Source organism: Bacillus rossius, chromosome 2, assembly GCF_032445375.1.
Source record: "Bacillus rossius redtenbacheri isolate Brsri chromosome 2, Brsri_v3, whole genome shotgun sequence".
Classification (NCBI taxonomy): Eukaryota; Metazoa; Arthropoda; class Insecta; order Phasmatodea; family Bacillidae; genus Bacillus; species Bacillus rossius.
This window is the reverse complement of record NC_086331.1, coordinates 54,547,990-54,563,990: the sequence shown is the minus strand read 5'-3', so window position 1 is coordinate 54,563,990 and position 16,001 is coordinate 54,547,990. Positions and strand designations below refer to the sequence as shown.

The following is a 16,001-nucleotide window of genomic DNA, read 5'->3' as shown; positions in this document are numbered from 1 at the left end:
ATTTCATCATCATCACAAATCATGAATCATTTTACATGTATGTGGCAGTGTGTTTTAAAGACAAAAATTATATATATATATATATATATATAATTTGTTTATATATCTTAAAACGTTAATTGGTAAATAGTTCAAACAGTGACAAGTGCTAAATTGATATTTCGTGCTTATAATGTTTTCCTGCTTATAAAATATTTTTTTTTTCTTTTGTCCCTTGAAAAACCTTATAACAGTGTTCTACTGTATATAAATATTTTATAAACTAAACTAGTTAGACATGTGTCTAGAGTCTTATTATATATATATATATATATATATATATATATATATATATATATATATATATATATATATAATTTTTGTCTTATTTTTGTGTGGCCTAGTAAATTATTCAATTTTAAAAAATGCAACAAATTATGCATTTTATATTTTCTTGTAAAGCTTATATTTTAGATCTACTGCATATGAACTCAAATAAGAGCACACTGCATAGAATATAAAATGGATTTGATAGTCAAGTACTTTAGTTAATGGCCTATATTAAACAACTTTCTAGAACCCCTTGGCTAGACAATCTGTCTCAATGATTTAGTGTGTTCCTTTTATTTGTATCAGGTTCCACAATTCCTTCACCAATACAGTTGCCTGGAAACTTGACTAATATAACTGAAACTTAGCTTCATTGAGTATACAGCTTGATTCTTAAACTTTCTCAACACTAATTTCAGTCACTGCTAAGGTTTTCTGATGTAATTTCAAAGAAAAGAATATTATAGTGGCTAATGACTCCCTCCATTTCTTCGAACTGCATTGGTAATGCATGGGCCTTGAACTTATATGCTATAGCACTGAACTTTAAAATAATCAACGAATGGTGTTAAGAATGTTGTCAGTACTGCATTGTTCTCTGTCAAACGTACTTGCCAAAACCATTTTGTAGTTTCCAACTTCTTCCTCAAAACTATTTTACTTAATGTCCTTTTAAGCTTTCATATATGGTGTAACACTACTGTTCATGGGTAAAAACTGCATAGTGTTTGTGGCTATTTTATAAACCTGTTTGAAGTTTTTGTAGCTCTGTAATTATTTACAAAAACTTATCATCAATTTTTCTTTCTCTTTCAGTACCGTCTCTGTATGATAAAGGATTTAAAAGATGCTGGTTGGACTCAAAAATAAGGATCAAAGATTTAGATTCATCTATCAGGACTTACTTATAATCATGGAATCATATAAATTAAGAAAAATTAAGAAAAATTAAGAAACACTAGCTCTGTTGAATTATTCAATGCTGAATTGGCTATCAAAGTTGAAAAGATTCAAATAAAGGACATCGCAATAAACATGCTATTTGTGGATTAGGAAACCCTACAGAAGTTAGATTTTCTATAATTTGCTGTGTATTTTACCTCATGGTGTAAAGGAAACAAATTCTTTAGTTGTTGCAATAAAATTTTCTACAAAGCTTATTAAATTTTGGTTTGATGCAAGGAAAAGTATTCAAAGTACCTATTTACCACATATGCAAGAGTTCACATTTGGAGGAAAATGGTTAAGACTAAATTTATTGCAAACCACCTTCTTTTCAAATTTTATGAGAAATTGTTTTTCTATAGAATGTATTAAAATAATTTTTTTTACAAAAAAAAAAACAATCATTTTCTAACACATTACAACAAAGGCATAGGGTACAAAATTAGTATGTTGTTAAGGATACCTACAAATTAAAAAAAAATATTGATACTTTATAACTCATTTGAGGTTAAAACTTATTCCAGGTGCCTGGAATATAACTATGAGGCATAAACGGTTAAGTTATTTTACCATGTTTCACAAGCATATGACATAGATTTTTAACTTCTTACTTATCACCACAAATGTAACCCAATCACTGCATTTTTGTTTTGTTGTTACATTTCCTGCATAGCCGTAACATTTCCAGTTCTTTTTGTTGTGTCTCTATATTAACAAACTCATTTTCACCAGTGTTTATCCCTTCACAAAAACTTAGTCATGCTGCAGTCAGGAGCATACAGAGAATTTCATTTCTGAGGTTAGGGAAGGGATACAACCATGTTTCCCACTCTCTCCATTTGTTAGTGCAAATAATGGATTTTTATAGATTTTTTTAATTTCTGGGGGGGGGGGGGGGAGGGAATATATCCCCTCATCACCCCCTGCGTACACCCTTGGGTGCAGTCTTTATGTTGTGTTAGTTTTTTAAGGTGTGGCCACATACATAGTATGTTAAATTTCATTTGAGGTTAAAACTTATTCCAGGTGCCTGGAATATAACTATGAGGCATAAACGGTTAAGTTATTTTACCATGTTTCACAAGCATATGACATAGATTTTTAACTTCTTACTTATCACCACAAATGTAACCCAATCACTGCATTTTTGTTTTGTTGTTACATTTCCTGCATAGCCGTAACATTTCCAGTTCTTTTTGTTGTGTCTCTATATTAACAAACTCATTTTCACCAGTGTTTATCCCTTCACAAAAACTTAGTCATGCTGCAGTCAGGAGCATACAGAGAATTTCATTTCTGAGGTTAGGGAAGGGATACAACCATGTTTCCCACTCTCTCCATTTGTTAGTGCAAATAATGGATTTTTATAGATTTTTTTAATTTCTGGGGGGGGGGGGAGGGAATATATCCCCTCATCACCCCCTGCGTACACCCTTGGGTGCAGTCTTTATGTTGTGTTAGTTTTTTAAGGTGTGGCCACATACATAGTATGTTAAATTTATTTATGTACCTATCTAACAGGGTAGCAATTAAATATATGTACTTTAAATGGAATGTTTGTGTTAACATTATTTGTAAATTTTGCAGGTTCTTGCAAGTGCGTGTATTCGACTTCGGAGAGCAGTTTCGAAACTCAATCATCCACAAGCTCCGATTGGGACAGTACACTATGCAGATATGTTGGAAGAGACAAATCTGATAGTATGGAAGACAGCGATGAAGAGGTGATAAAATTATGGGAAGAAAGTGAGAAGAATAAGAAGGTAAAGGAGGGTGATAAAATTAAGGAACATGACAATGGTGAGGACACTGATAATGACGATGATAATGCTGTCAACAAACCAAAAGTAAATTTTTTTGACGACATCAACTGGGACAGCTCAAGTGATGAAGATCAAGGAAGTTCAAGTTTAAGAGGTAAGTCTAAAGCTTGAATTTTTTCACTGTTTTACAAAATGTGTGAACATGTGAATGTGCATTTGTTTTGTGTAAAATTCGGGATGTCCATAAAAGAATGTCCCAGTTTCAATGGTATATTATAACAGTTTAATTCAGACTATTTACAACAAATAAAACGTAAAATTGAAGGTAAACTTTAAACTTCTTTGGATTAACCAACATCCTGGCAGCCTCCAAAATCCCACGAGACAGAGGAGGCAACTGTTAATCAACAAAACAAAACATAATGCTTGGTGCTAGAACCGAGAGAAGATGAGTTCGGGAAGTGTGTTATACTTACGTTGTTAAGTAGAAAACTGATACACTCAATAACTGTTTCTGCAAATGATAACATTTATTGTAATTTGAAAGTTTTCATACTACTTGACATAGTCAGCTTCTACACCAACAAAAAATGTTAAGTAAGGCTCACGTACACCTACTTGTAAATTTGTATTTAAATTTACAAATATTTTAAACATAAATTGATTTTTTATGGAGTACAAGGTAGTTATGTAACATATTTTTAATGTACATGAACTTGTTCATATCATCCAGAGAGCAGCTATAATATTATTAACACATTATACCTCAATACAAGGTCATATTTACTGTGAAGCAAGCTCCTACTATGCAAGCTAGCAAAAATAGTTATAAAGGAATATGCAAAGCTTCCCTACTCATACAAATGCAGTATGACTAGAATATTAGTGAACAATTAATACTGCAAGGTAATAATTACTCTCTATATTTATACACATCAATTTCATAACTATGCAAAGTGAATGCAGTGATATGAATAAACATACACATGTGTTTCTCTGGTTTCACTAAAGTATGAAAAAACTTACACGTGCAATAAACGAATACAATGTAACCTCACGAATATAATAAATAAAAAACTTAATAATAATATCCAAATGTGAGCAACAGTATTCCCACAAACATGATTACCGTGGAGTTAAATTTACAAGTTTTATTCTCCGCCGGCAAGCAAAAAGCAACCCAATGTAATCAATCCTGCCAAGCAGGCATGCTTCGTACATGAACTAGGAAGACCAAAAACTACACAATCTAAGAGTGTACAGCTCCGCTAAAAAATTAAGATCCTGTCCTACTATTTATAAAAAAAATGGAATTTTCTATATTGGAATACGGAATACAATGAAAATACATTTACAAAAACAGACAACCAAGCAGTTCTTAATCCCAGCGCACGTGTCACACAACGAGTAGCATGGCTTTTATACCCAATGATTGAAAGTTTTACACATTATCCCTTTGACGATAAAATAACATAGTAACCAGAACAGTTATAAACTGGTGATTCTCCAAAAATAAAATTTAGAAATTCATCAAAAGTATCTTACAGATTAAATTAATATTGAAAAGAGAGAGCAAGACCACCTTTTGCCAGACATAAAATTTAAAACTACTTACATAGCCATGCTATCTCATTTGTCCATGTCACAATTCTTATAAGAGACCCGATCTCTGGGTAGTTTAAAATCATAGTACAAACTAATAAGACTCGTTATAGGGAATCAAGCCTTTATATACCCTCTGCCTCTCCTCATGCACAGGCGTGGCTACCTGAAAAACACAAGATACTGAAGGGGAAGGGTGAAAAGGGAAGTGGAGGGGAAAAGTCCCAATGCCTGACAAGTTCAAAACTGACAATGTCGAATTCACTTCAAACTAACCTAGTTTTTCTTACAAATGTTCAATATGTGCACCATTTTTATATGGCACACACCCAACCTTAAGACCAATTCTTCCCACACTTTGGTTAACAAATCCGGAGTAATGGAAACAATAGCCTCTTCAAATCTGTGTCTCAACTATGGCAAATCATTAGGTAGCGGAGGAACGTAGAAACAATTTTTACAAAGCCCCAAAGGAAAAAAATTGCATGGTGTTATGTCAGGTGAACATGGAGGTCAGCAAAAAAGATCTTTACTTTGAATTACTTATACCATCAACGGATGTGTTTACTACTTGGGGGATCAAAATTAAACTAAATAAAACAAACATTGAACTGAAATTACAGATTCACTCTTAGCAAATTGCAGAACACAAAACGCTTTACGCTCAGGAGTCGCCAATTTTTGCATAGGTGGCGCTACAAGTAAGAAAACCACAAAGCCGTTCTCGTGCATGCACTTATGTAAAAATATTTGAGTTACACTTTAATTGTGACCTTGAACAAACTCTCTATAATGCTTATGGTTGAAAATATTAAAATTTATAACTGGTACATTTCTTTATGGACATGCTGTATTTACTGAGCTATCAACTGTTAAGAAATGATAACATTCATAAAACATATTTTATACACTAAATTACTACATTTGAATTAAATAATGAATGGTAACTAAGAGACAAATTGAAAGCATACCCATTCATCAAAAAATTCTTCATGTATAATAATTTTAATGGAAATTTTCTTGTTTTGCAGTCACCCATAAAATAGTACAACCATTCCTTGAAAATAGTCCTAGTGTCACTCTAGCGCTTATTTTTCTGCCTGGATATATAACCTTACCAGCATTTATCACCAGTGTTATAACAGTCTTCGATTACAGTGTTAAAGTCAAATAAAATATTTAATAGCACAATGTATTTAATTAAATAACAGTGCAGAAAACAATCAAAGAATAAGGGGAGGTAAGACCTGATACATAACTTATCAGGAGTGTTTGCGTGCAAAGTATTAGGGTACCAAAATGTAATTAAATGGGTGTAGACACACGGCAAGAAGCCTATCCCAGGGCATGACATCACTCTTGTGGTAGATAAGAGAATTCCCAGTATCTTGTAAAACTGGATACCATAATCTCCTTGCTCTCAGTGGTAGGGACGCTTTAAATTCTCTACAAACATTACCGTTTACAGCCTAGTGGGCTCTCCATCATTCCCAAACACCTCACTACACCGTAATAACCACTCGATTTAAAGTTCATTTCTGTTATTTATTATGTTTAACAACACTTGAATCATCTAAAATTGTTAAAAAGTCTGCTGACACGAAACACAGCACATTGTCAGGTTGCAGAACAAAGCTGCTGAGAGAGCAGCAGTATGTCTGCTCTCTCTGGTGGCCAGAAACGCAACTGAAGTGCCTAAAGTGAGGAAGGTGCTGGTTGGCACCACGGATGTGTGTTTGTTCTAGGGTCATACTATTTTCAAAAGATAATAAAGACAGAGCACTTTAATAAATAAAATATTACAGAGTAAACGTAGCCCTTTTATTAATAAAGCACACAAATACATAAATATATAAACAAGTATTTAATAAACAAATATGTATGTTATAGTCGACAGGTAATTAAGTTGCTGCCTTCTGGAAGAAATTAATGGAAATACTTGTTATCGTTATTAATTATAACCACTATTATCATTACGACATGAAACTTAATACACTGCCGATATATGTGTGCTGTTGCAGACCCTTAGGTATATTTCTGAAATTATAGGTCCTGGTGACCTTCATTCAAGATTATCCAGCTCAATCCTTAGCATTTACTGCCTAGATTTTCACAAATGGGAAAACGTGGCTGATGTTGCTATTGGCCGGTTAATTTTCTCCTAGTGAAGAAGTCACTAGACTTCATTCCATGTGACTTTCCTGGATGGCTGTTTTGTAGCTTCATATAAACCAGACATGCCTTGTCCTCCTTCCAGGAAGAGAGAATTGGATTCTAGCGAGACAGTAAAAAATTTGACAAAGAACTGAAGAGAATGTAATGGCAAGTAACATACATGATTTAAAACCATTCCAGAAAAACTTAAAAAAGTCTGTACATTGGATGAGATGATGATAAAATATTGCAAATGGCTATTCACATTATTGAGAACACAAAAATATAGTGTCGTTTGGGGGGGTTTTCGGATAGACTGAAACTGCGTAACTTGGGCGCCACCACGTGTAGGGGCACGTGGACCCGGCCGTAGACTCCTCGCTCGGGGCCGTGACGTGACCCGTGTGGGGACTAGGCTCGACTCCCCCTTTGCGCAGTAGCACTAGTGGGCTCTTAAGGCGTCCCACACGCCTCGGGACTCAGATGATTATGCACACGGCTGCTCAGTGAAACTCACAGAAGTCTAGGGAAAGCTCTTTATTGATGTCGAGCGACAAAAGGAAATAAAATGTTACATAAGTAATTACGCGAAAAGAGTTATTCACTGATACACTGAAATAACATGGCAACAGGAATATTACCCCAGCTTAAAGGCTGACCAGGTCACCTTGTGGCCTGGCCTCGAAAGTTCGTTACGTATTAAGAAATAAAATATCCAACTGGATTTAAATAATTACGTTAAAGAGCCATCCTCCCGGGGTAGACCTCGAGGAAAAGAAAAAGGTTTAAGAAATAATTACGGAGCGACGGATGTTACCAGATCAGTGAAACTAAAATATTGAAGTCGACAAGGCGCGCGCAGGTCTTCTACCCCGGGCGGCGAACGGAAGCTGACTGACTAGGCCAGGGCATCATGGCCGCTGGGAAGCGTTAAGTTCCCGTTATGTTACCAGGTATCCACCTGGTAACATATTAACATGAAAAACCCTCTTAAACATTAAGCAAAAACTGACCACAGTGATTTATCATTACCAAAATTAACTTATTTTTAATTTATTTGTTAAAGTTAAAAAAAAAGTTGTTGCGGGTAGTTCTGGGGTTGCCCGCCTGGGGCGCTGCATCGTTCTTACCAACTAAAACTTAAAACATAAACGCTTAGGAATTTAAAAAAAATTAAAATAAAAGGTTTGCATTACAATTACTTATTATTTTAATTACGTTTTTACGGGAACGTGGCACTGAAGCTACTGCCTCTTGCAGGGCCAAGGCTCACACGCACACACACCTGCACACGGGGGGGGAGGTTTGAAATAGAGGGTGGTGATGGGAGGAGAGGAGTGGCGACAGCGTGAGGCACATTGGGCTTAGGGAGGGCGTAGTCCCGGTCAATGTCAATAGTTTTTAAAATTTTTGTCTGTTTGTTTGAGCATCAATCGAAAAATACTCTACGGATTTAGAAATGTCTTTGGCGGACTTAAAAACTAGGCTATATATAATTACAGAAATCCACCAATAAATAGGTTGAAAAGGGGTAAAAATAATTTTAAGATAATTATATCTCTAAAATTAATAAAGTATAAGAAAAGATAATAGGTGCAATAATTAACAAACTACCAACCAAAATTTGTATATTTTTCGAAATTCAACTCCTAAGGGGTATCTCAAAATACAAACGTAATATATTATATTAGGTACCAATGATAAACATACTAAAACTACCAACCAAACTGTTTATATTTTGCAAAATTCAATCCTTAAGGGATAACAAAGGGGTAATTATGTTTTTTAAATTTATAATTATATCATAGAATTTAATTAAGCATAGTAAATTTTTTTGTGTACCAATAATAAATGTACCTACTAAAAATACCAACCACAATTTTATTATTTTGCAAAATTCAATCCCCAAAGAGGGAAAAAAGGGGATAAGTATGTTTTTGAGATTGATAATTTTATCTCTGAATTTAATTATGCATAGTAAAAGATTTTGGGTACCAATAATAAACATACAAAAACTACCAAACCTAAAATTTTATATTCTGCAAAATTCAACCTCTAAGGGGTGCAAAGGGGATAAGTATGTTTTTAAGACAAATAATTATACCTCCAAATATAATAAGCATAGTAAATTATTTTCGGTACCAATAATAAGTAAACATACCAAAACTACTATTCAAAAATTTTATATTCTTTGGAATTTACCCCTAAGAGGTGTAAAAAGGCTAAGTATGATTTTAAGATTAATAATTATAACTCAGAATTTAATTAAGTGTGTTTAATGATTTTGGGTACCAATAATAAAAATACAAAAATTACCTAGGTACCACAAATTTTATATTTTTCACAATTCATCTTCTATGAAGCGAAAAGGGGGTAAGTATGAAGAAGCTTGGCTTCTGGGTAGTAGCCGCATCCAAGGTGAATATATCACCTATGTTTCGGTCAACATTGCAGTCACCATCATCAGGGTCGAGTTACCTTCTGAGGTTATTATAATTTCTTTTGACTGCAGCTGTGTGCCAATCACAGTCTTCCTTTCATATAGTTGGCCGGTTGGTTTGGCCAATTGGAGCTGGGCTTCTGTGATTGGCTGGGGGTGCTGGCATGTGCCAAACCACTTACAACCATACAAATTCAAAAGGTTAAATAAATACACCAGCAAATATCTATAAATAAATAGGTATAAAAACATATGCATGTTTAACACACATGCAGTTCAAAACCTATATTATCTTCCAAGTGTTTTCTCATTGACACTTGTATTCTGTTTTCAAATCCGCAAGATCTTGGCCAAGCTATTTTGTATGTAAAAAATTACTACTCTCTTATATTAAATAGAATTTTCTGGCTGCCAGAAAATCTCTCACTTGCTAATACTTTTCACTGAAGAATTGTATTGCAACACTTCATCAAGCAATGGAAAATATGTTACTCATTGAATTTACTAAAAATCAGCCTCAGCTTGCTGTTGTCTAAACCACAAAATTTTGCAACAAAAGAAGGCTCCCTTGCCTTACAACAAAATGCATTAGAATACTCTGGTAGTCATAAAAAAAATACTGATCTAACGAAAACTTCACTTGCCACAGCAGCTGTCACAAAATTGATTCAGAATATTATAGTACCTTGTGTAGGCTGGAAAACCACAGAGAGGGAGGAATTACTTACAGTAGATAAAGCAGCCCAAGGACAAGCATAGCCCATGCAACTTCTCTCGTGCTAGCTATGTCCAAAAATATAGCTAACAGCCATGCCCCTCGTAGTTCAAGTCATGCACTTGGATTCCACGAATCCAACTTTTCATGCTTGCCACAAATGGTATGCTTTCACATACACTGATGAAAACGACTGCAGACGACTACTTTCGCACAAATTCACAATGAAAATAACAACCAGCATTGTAATTGAAACTGCAGCACACTTTTCCCACCTGGGAAACGCTGCTTTTACTCCAATACATGAGCTTACACTGTTACATTTTTCATTCAAATTGCAAAATTAAATTTTACCGGATCACAGCACAACCAGCCTTCATGGCTGCCTCCTATTTTCACTCTCTATCACCAGCGTGCATGCTCAGCATGCCGACCCAGCGCATTCTCTCGGTGATCACCAGAACCACTAGCAAAGTCACGCTACTGCAAAGCACTGCCAACCTCACCCAGATGCCTGGTAACAGGCGCTCAAATGCCAAATCACCAAACCAATCCGGAAAAGGTACTCAGACGTGCTACGAGGTAGCGTGTGCAACTACAGCCCCGTGTTAGCGGACATATGAACCACCTAGTGACAAAGACGCAATACCAAATTTATGACCAAACCCCGTTCGTCATATTTTGTTTAATTAATACTAAGAAAACTAAGAATCGACTAATACATTGGATACGCAATTTTTATATGAACTCTGAATTTCAAGTAAAGATGTGATAGTATCAAATATCCTTAAATAATGGGAGGTATTTTAATAAGGTGAACTTATTTTATTATTCTAAGTATAGCTTTAATCAGAGTAAATGTAAGTGTGAGTGTAAACCAGGTGCGCAAATCTGTGGAATTCGCAAGGGGGCCCGCGGAAATATCCGGGGAGTTTTGCACATAGGATTAACCGACACAAGACATCTCTGGATACTGTGCTTGTCTGTTGTATACTACCCACGTTTTTGGCCTACATGCATGCAATAAAAATATACAGAGAAAGTTTTCCATAAAACATTGTTTTGAAATCAAACCTGTTTCACAGTCATGCTTTTTTGCAAGTGCAAGCTGGCCCCCTCAGTGAGGGGTTTCTTAGTTACAGGGGGGGCCAGGGCAACCCCCTCCCCCCCCCCCCCCTGGATCAACACCCATGGTGTAAACGATAGCAATGACTTAGTTAAAATGAAATAGGTGCATGTTTAATAATTTTTTAAATCATCTACCTCATGAAATTAAAAGGAGGTAATTGTAATTTCATCAAGATAAAATATATCCTCAAACACACTAAAACAGAAGTTATAAAATCAGATACTTAATCTAGACTAAAAATTAATAGGCCTATACAAAACCACTTAAAAAAATCATTCTTAAACCGTTTTGTTATGAAATAAAACTTTTATGCACCTGACAATGTATTGTGTCTATTTATTTGATAAAAATGTTTGGAATTAATCACATACTTTTCTTTCAATGTTAAGACTTCAGCAATACTCTGAAATTGCACCAGTGAAGCTGCGAGTTATTAGCTAGTCTGCTATATAACATGACAATCCTTGTTTCATTTTCAGCTGTGGCAAAGAAGAGGATGGTTGTTTTAGCTAGGCAATAAGCTTGCCATTTAATCCAACGCATAGACATTTTGTCTGATATTTGTAACTGTCCTTTTCCTGGGCATTGTTGTTCACTTTTTTAAGTAGCTGCCTGATCATGTGGTGCATTTAAAACTCAAAAACTCATATGTACATTCTACATTATGGAATCCATATCAGGATTTGACTAGAGACAACTGAAGCACAAATTTAAAAAAGTCTGTCATGGCATCCCTGAGGATAAACACTCTTGTGTATTTCTGAAATTAGAGGTCCTGGTGGCCTTCCATCAAGATTATCCAACTCATTCATCAGTATTTACTGCCTAGATTTTCACAAATGGGAAAACGTGGAAGGTTTATTTTCTCCTGGTTTTCATCACTGGACTTCATTCCATGTCACTTTCCTGGATTTTATGCCTACAGACCCCAGTCAGGATTATGAACTCATGTGTGACGTCTCACACTTGGGTTCACCTCCCTGAGTGATCATTATTATACACACTCATGTTCTAGTAGCCCATGAATGCCTGGAAATACCTGCATGTCTGATGCACTTATATACACCTGTCTAAATATGCATGTTTGTGATGTTAATTCAGCCCAGTTTCACCTTTAATTTATTTCATGGCCTTTTTTACTTAAAAAATAAGCAAAACATTAACTATTTAAAACACTGTAATTGACATTAAAAATGCCAATATCTTCAAAAATATTACTTAGGCTCCTTCCACACGGGAGACTTGTCTGCCGGCGACTTGTCGCCCGACGACTCTAGTCACTGGAGACTACAGAAAACTAGTGGCAGACAAGTCGCCAGATATATCACAGGTGAATTTAGTATAATGTAAGAGGCAGGATACAGCTTAAAGGATAATCGCTGTATAGACATTTGTGTGTTTTTATTGCTAATTAGTCAATCAAAATATAATACTATATCAATAAATTGGTCGAAATTGTTCATGCATAACGCAATAAGTAAAACTACTTATCTGGAATCTTATCTATTCTTAGGTATCTTGGTCGAATAGATAGGCTAATATTGTTGTTTTTATGTTCAATTACAACAAGCTATCATGTGTTTCATGTGTCATACTATTTCATATAGGCCCCAATCTCCAACTAATTTCAGTAGTACTATACTCTATTCAGCTGAAATACCATGCACGTAATAAACGCAAATATTATGTACACCATGTTAATAAACAGCATTTGAATATACCTATTTCATTTTTTCTGTTGTTTTCTAAGGAATCAAAACCTTGATGAAACTCACGGCACACTTCCGCCCACGCTTCCTGTTTCTTGGTTTTATTTGAATAATCTGCTGATGAAATGTCCCATAATGTGGGACGTTGCCGAATTTCTCGCCATCGCAGACAAGTCTACCGTGTGACAGCAACAATGCTACTGAATGCCCCTGCAGTCGCTCGAGAGTCTTCAGTCTCTCGGCGACAGCAGGTACCTGGCGACTGATATCCTGTCTCCCGGCGACACGGTGGCGACAGTCTACCGTGTGAACACTACCAATGCTGCGTATGTAACTGCTGTTGCCGGGCGACAAGTCGCCGGCAGACAAGTCTCCCGTGTGAAAGGAGCCTTATACTTCAGATGGGATGTTTCTATGTGAAAAAGAATGAAATGTTAGAACACAAATATTGAACTTAAGACAGTTTATTCACTGCCTATAAAAAGATTATTTCTTAATTTTTATACATTTTGATTTATAAGTCGTAGAAAAAGTAAGCTATAATTGTGGTGTTTGTTTTTTAGTTTCAAATAAACCAGACGAGACTCTAGCAAGACCTCCTAGGAAGAGAGAATTGGACTCTAGCAAGACCCAGACAATGAAAAATTTGACAAAGAAACTGAAGAAAATGTAATGACTTGTCTCTTGCTTCAGCGTTTCAATGTGATCACTTTGCTCTTCATTATTTTGCTCATTTTTTTTCAGGCTATGGTTAATAATTTTCGTAGTTCCACTTGCATCGGGAAAGAATTCTCCTTCACCAACCTGAGGAAGAACCAGATAGAAGACTTCAATGAACATTTTAATGTCAACCAAAAAACCCACTGTTCTTAACTTTTCAACCCAAAAACAAAAACCCTTAAAAAGTGGGTAGTCAACCCAATACCTTTTTTTCAACTTCTGAGGCCTCCTGAGTTGTTAAAAGGATTTTCATTATAATTTAAAGTATTTTTTTTTTACATTTGTAATTACATACTTATCTTCTAAAATTTTGAATGCATATATTGTAAAAATGAATTTAATATGTTACAGAGAGAAATGTGAAGTGACTGCACAATTTTTGCAACTGTCATTTTTAAGAGAGTCTTAGTAAAAGAGTACATGTTACCTAATCTGTAAGTAAGTTGTCTACATTCCAGTTAAGTTTAGCCACTTGATACGTGCAACTCTGGATGCTTATAATGTGGCCTTGTGTTTAACAATATTGTAATTTAGTCAAACTTTAAACTTTGTATTTTAAAAAGTGGGTAATTAAGTTCAAAAAGAAAACAGTATTGCTCAATGTTTTTTGTACATAAATTCATGGACTCTTTAAAACAAAGAAGTATATCTGAATGATATCCTGAAACAGTCTAATTTTTCACATTTTGTGAGTTAGTGTTAGATCAAACATTTGTGTTTTTATTGATGTCTAAAATATGTCCCTGTTTTTTGTTGTTAAAAAAGTAAGTATTTTGATAGGTATAGTATTTTTATATTTTGTGTGTTAGTGTTCTGTAGATGTTAAATATTTTTATGAATTTGACAAATATTGTAAAATTTTATAATTCGGCCACAGCATGTTGTAGTTGATTAGAAATTAATGTAGCACTGGCATAGCATTGTGTGTTGCTAAACAACAACAAAAAAATATAGTTCCTTAGTAATCTTAACTGTCATGTTTAGAATAAGATTTGTGTTCATATGTTTTTAACATATTTTTATAATCAGTTATATAAAATTTAATTTCCCTAAATTAAAACTTAACACATTTAAGGTGTATTTATGTACCAAGTAACTATGGTGTTCACTCTTATTTTCTTTTGGTGAGACTTTCCTTTGCATTGGCACTACCCAGGGTTGCCACAAAGTTTTAAGAACTGGGATGAGTGAGAGCAAATTAAAATTAGTATTATCAACAAAAGTCGGAGAAGTCATAAAACACAAAATAGTTCTGAAATTTTTTTGGGTGCACCAGTGATGTGTGCTACTTGTCAGCTTACTGTTCTTAGTTAAGATTGCCTCTTTTTCTTTTATTACATGTTTGCATAATATAATAGTGTCTGTTCTCCCTATTCCCATCCTGCTTTACAGACTAAATCATCTCTGAGTCCTTCTTTACCGATCGCCTTCTACAGAGCACCAAAAAAAAGTTTTGACATCAAGCATTACATTAATTTTAGCAATAATTATATGCAATATCAATTTTTAGAAATAAACATTTTGAAAATAAAATTATACCATAGAATATTTACACGACAGACCTAGCATTTTCATTCAGAGAGTTCACTCAGTTTTCTGCATTTCATGAGTTACCAATAATTAAAATTGTAGCCTAATCAATCATTCTAATACAGAAAATTGAATAAACTGTTCTTTCGAAATGGTAATAATTGTATGTGTCTTTTTCAAGCACTGGCCCCAACTTAATGCCCAAATAGCCCCGAACTATGTACATCACAATGGTAATCAAGCAAGCATTAGCTCACATCCTGACAATAAAAAACCAGGGGGGAGGGGGGTTGAAGCTTACCAATCCTACCACAGCGAACACGTATGACTACCCTCTCTACTAGAGGTTTTAACCTACTTATTGCCAAAATTTACATTAGGTATATTATCTAATTGGAACAATTATGTGCAAATAACAATGAATGTTTGGTAATTTTAAGTTTTATATAATATGTGGGTTGTATATCCTATATGTGTATAGTCTTGTTAAGTTTTTATAGTTTTGTCATACAGATAGTAACAAATAGTTCCTAGTATATCAGAAAAACGTAAGAATAAAGTGTTGCTAAACAACAACAAAAATATAGTTTTTAAGTACCTAATCTTAACTGATGATGTTCATTTAGAAAAATTAATAGTTATGTACAATAATATTTTACAAGTTTGAAGTAAGTATTCATACAATGTCTTTTCTTTCAAATTATCAGTAACTGTTATCTTAATTTGTTTACAAATTGGTGGTTAACAAATGACTATTTCAAATAATGCCATCCTATGATATATATTATTTTAAATTTTAAAAATGTTTAGTAAAATATGTATTGTCTGAATATATATCTGTTAACTATATTACGTTACATTAATTAGAAACTTGTTAATCCAAATTCATGAGAAGGTTTTATCTGTGCTGGATCAAAAAGTTTCTAGAATATCTAGAATTTAAAAATATATGGTAAAATGTAATTTTTCAGCGAGCTAAAACTGG

General features: G+C 34.3%; 1 long non-coding RNA gene across 2 annotated transcripts in view; it reads left to right on the top strand.

Moving 5' to 3' along the window:
* LOC134529289 (uncharacterized) overlaps positions 1-15,608 on the top strand; it is a 129,374-nt gene extending 113,766 nt beyond the window's left edge. The window contains exons 7-8 of one of the 2 annotated variants that reach the window (XR_010074524.1): positions 2,842-3,171; positions 13,511-15,608. This is a non-coding gene — a long non-coding RNA (uncharacterized LOC134529289). Of the gene's footprint in view, positions 1-2,841; positions 3,172-13,329 lie in introns of both variants that reach the window. The other variant, XR_010074525.1, reaches the window with a different exon arrangement.
* The last annotated feature ends 393 nt before the right edge of the window (positions 15,609-16,001 follow it).